Source organism: Ambystoma mexicanum, chromosome 9, assembly GCF_040938575.1.
Source record: "Ambystoma mexicanum isolate Mex_15411 chromosome 9, UKY_AmexF1_1, whole genome shotgun sequence".
Classification (NCBI taxonomy): Eukaryota; Metazoa; Chordata; class Amphibia; order Caudata; family Ambystomatidae; genus Ambystoma; species Ambystoma mexicanum.
The window spans coordinates 1,306,635,979-1,306,640,097 of record NC_090931.1 but is presented as its reverse complement, the minus strand read 5'-3'; positions in this window follow the sequence as shown (position 1 = coordinate 1,306,640,097).

Genomic DNA, 4,119 nt, shown 5'->3' with positions numbered 1-4,119 from the left:
CGGAATCCACAGATAGCAAATCACAACATGACAAAGCAACGCATGGAAAGAACATGGACGTCAACATAAAGCATTAGAAGTTGTAGAAACACTCGAAAAAGGCCTTGCCTCGCAAAACTGGTGTTCTCCCTGCACTCCTTCCTGCAGCTGGTCATGGCCTCTTGCAGACAGGTCCCCTATCACTTTCCCACAGTACCACTAGTATACCCTGCTGCCCCCCCCCTTTCTTTCTAGAAAGTTGAGAATATATAAAAAACGGCGCATGGAGTCGTTTCTCAAGGGGTCATGTGGGTGTGCATTTATACATGTACACCCACAACTGTGTACATTTGTGTATATGTTTATTTACAAAACTCAAAAATAACATGGCCATAAGGGGACTGGACAGGCGTAGCCACGGTTATCTAACAAGTGGGGCCTGAAGCCCACAGCAGTGACAATAACATCTGTAAACGCCCACGCAGTGCTGCTAAGTGGGCATTTACAGATTCTGGGTGGGTCTTGCCTGCTCAGGCCCTACCCATCTACACCTCTGGTCCATCGGGCTTTGATGTGAAGGACTGGTTTGTGCGTAGGTGAACTGGGAGAGCGTTGCAGGCTTGTGCTGCGTGCACAGGGAAGCTGTTGCCGCCAGTTCTTTTCGGGTTGAAGCCTGGTACTATGATGCAAAAGGAGTTGACTGTCCTTGTGGGTCTGGATGAGGTTTTCATGATGATTTTGTCTTTCAGGTACTGTGGTGCGGCATTATTCAGGCATTTGTGGGTAATGGATACTAGTTTGTATTGGATCCTGGCTTTGATGGACACCCATTTATGGGTCCTTCTTGTTTCTGTGATGTGGGCTCTCGTTGGGATGCTCAAGGCAGTTCCTAGAGCCTTATTTTGAAGTGTTTGGAGCGGTGGTCAGTCAAAATATCGGAGTCGAATTTCTCTTTTTTTAATTATATATTTATTTTGGGGTCCGGGATCTAATAAAAAATGGTAAAAAAAAAATTAAAAAACAATTTAAAAAAAGGGGTTGGGGGGAAACCCCCATTTCGAATAAAAAACGTCATTAAAAAAAAAAAAAAATTCGGCCTTTTTTTCGAGATTTTTTTTTCGAGATTTTTTTGTTGTTGAGATTATGACCATAAACCGTTTGGAGCTTGTTCAGTACAAGTTTGTTAGCTCCTGCATAGAGTGCATTACAGTAGTCAGGTTTGTACATTATTGGTGCTCTCACTAGTATGAGGCAACCGTTAGTGGAGAGGTACGGTTTACAGGCATGCATAAGCTTGCATGTGTAAGCAGTAGATGAGGCTGTCTTGTTGACTTGCTTTCTCAGGTTCAGTGTAGAATCTAGGTAGAATCCTAAGGTTTTAGTATCCTTAGCAGTTTTGATGATGTTGCCATCAATGTTGAAGGATGAATACTGCGTGTCCGATTTGTTCATGTGGTTAGGGGCACCTAGGATTAGAATTTCCGTCTTCTCATCGTTCAGGCAGAGGCTGTGGGTAGCCATCCATGCTTGAATTATTAGGTATATTTTGTTTAGAAGGGCAAGGTCCGAGTCGTAAATTCCAGTGAGGGGTATGAGAATCTGAGTGTCATCTGCATAGGTTGTGTAGATGACACCCAGATGATCAAGTTTGTCAAATAAGGGCTTGGTAAATATGTTATATAACGTTGAAGGGACGCAGGAGCCTTGTGGCACTCCGCACATAATAGGGACAAGGCCTGCAGCCACGGAGGTTGAGAAGACCGTCATCGATCTGTTGCTTAGAAAGGATCTGATCCAGTCTCTTGCCTCTTGGGAGAAGTTAGCCGCCAACAACAGGTGTTCACATAGTATGTTGTGGTCCACCAGATCGAAGGCAGTTGATAGATCTAACAAGAGGAGTAGTGCACATTGTCCGTTATCTTTTAGTTGGTCTATTTGCATCTTCAGATCAATTAGAGCCGTTTCCATGCCATAGAGAGGCCTGAAGCCCGATTGTCTGAGCCCTACTAGGTTATTAATCTCTAGATACTGCTGAATTTGGATATAAACTGCTTTGTCGATTATTTCAAGTAAGAAGGGTACCGTTGTTATCGGCCTGTAATTATTTGGTATGGTAGGGTCAAGAGTTGTTTTATTGAGCAGAGGTAGAACCCAGGCGTCTTTGAGGTTCATGGGAACCTGGCAGGTCCTGAAGGAGGCACTTATTAATTTAGTAATAAAAGGTGCAAGGTCTCTGGCTGCTTCTTTAATTATTGGTGCCGGACAAATGTCACCTTGGCATCTCAAGGGTTTTAGAGAAGCAATGATCTTTTCGACATCGGGAATGATAACTTTGGCAAATTAAAATTCTTGCGTGTTAGAGGATAACTTGTTATGTAGTTTCTGATTTGTATCAGGGCTGGCTAAGAGGAGCAGTTTGGTAGCTATTTTTTTTGTAAAGTGGCAATTATGTTGGCGAGGGCATTTTTGTCTGTGCACCATTGTTTGTTTTTAGGGTGGGAGTCATCAGGTGCTATGGGAGATACTAATTCCCTCAGGATTGCAAAAAGTTCCTTAGTACTGTAACTAACGTTCTGAGTCCTATCGTTATAAGTTTCTTGTTTAGTCCTTTGATTTGTGACTCACTTTTTCATTTCTTTATTTTTGGCATCTGTAGAGTGCAGCATTCACCACCTACGTGGTCTCTTGGCACTGAAGATCCAAATGGCGGAGGGCAAAGAGGTTAATGTTGCTCGAAGAGCCATGTTTTCAGGGCATGGGGGAAGGAGAGATGATCAAAGCTACTGTTCAGCTTTAGGGGAAGGTTGTTCCAGAGTCTAAAGGCCAAAGTGATGGAGCCTCTGCCGCCAGTTCACTATTCGTTGAATGCAGGGTGGTGAGGAATGATCTGGATGATGTGTAGAGGTCTGAGAGGAAGACGTAGTGAGTGGTCTTGCTGAAGGCACTCTGAGTAATGCACAAGGATTTGAAGGAGATCCATTTGTGGATAGGGAGCCAATAGAGGGAGGGAAAAAAAAAAGCAATGGTGATCGATTTATCTTTTATGACGTGAAGCGTGTGTGTCCTGAACCCTTTGAAAGTTCTCATTCTCTTAAGACCTCTCACGTTTGCCAATCAAACAGCTCTAGTGATGTCTTAGTGTTGCTGCCAGTATGAATCTCACCTTTTGTTCCAATTCGTTTAGTTCTCATGTTTAACTCTACACTATCTCATCATTCTTTTCATGGTCCCTTCCACCCCCTTGGCACAGTCTCTCAACTTTGATGAATTGACTCACGATCGTCATGCTTTTTTTCTTCTGTTTCTCTCATCTTTTCCCCCGACAGATAACCCCTGCTTAAGATTACTCATTTATCGGGGCCTTTATTGTCATGTACTATATTAACGCTTGACCGGCTCACTGGCAAATCACTTACTAAATGAAGGCACTTTTAAAATATGGGCGTGGCCTCGGTCTTCAGTTTAGAGCATTGAACCCATTTATGAGCAGTCAGATGCTAATACAACATTTTGCAAAGTTATTTGAGGGGTATTACACAGGAACCCTATGCCCAATGAAACTCTCTGTTCAGGTTTTATTCACTGCGCCATCCATGCTGGCACAATGCCCTTCCTGCAGGGAACTTGGAATCAGACTGTCTCTAGGTATGCTGGGTTTAAGGTTCTATGCAGTGTCAGTTGGTGTGGGGATGAGCTGGGGGTCGCTGCTCAACAGGACTTGTCTTACCTTGTAGTCAATAAAGCCCTGTCATTGAAGCCAAGAAGTGTACAGCGTGTTTTTACTCCAGTGATTGATCATAATAACTGGTGGCGAGGTGGGGACCATACCTAGAGACAGCCTGTTTGCAAGTTCCATGCAGTGATGTATACAACCAAAGACTCAGAGATGTAATCTTAAACCCTAGTGGACTAACACCAACTATTGGAAACCAACAGTGACAATTGTGTTAGCATTAGCATGGGGAAGAATAGGATGCACATTCCTAACAGGAATGTCTCTGCAATCAGAATAATGTGGCGTTTCTGGCTCAGTTGGATCTAACAGGTGACGGAGTGAGGTGAAACAATAAGGTAAAAGTTGTATACGTTCTTCTGGGCTTTCTGGTCCACTCGGGCATATCTGGAACTCCTGAAAAAGTC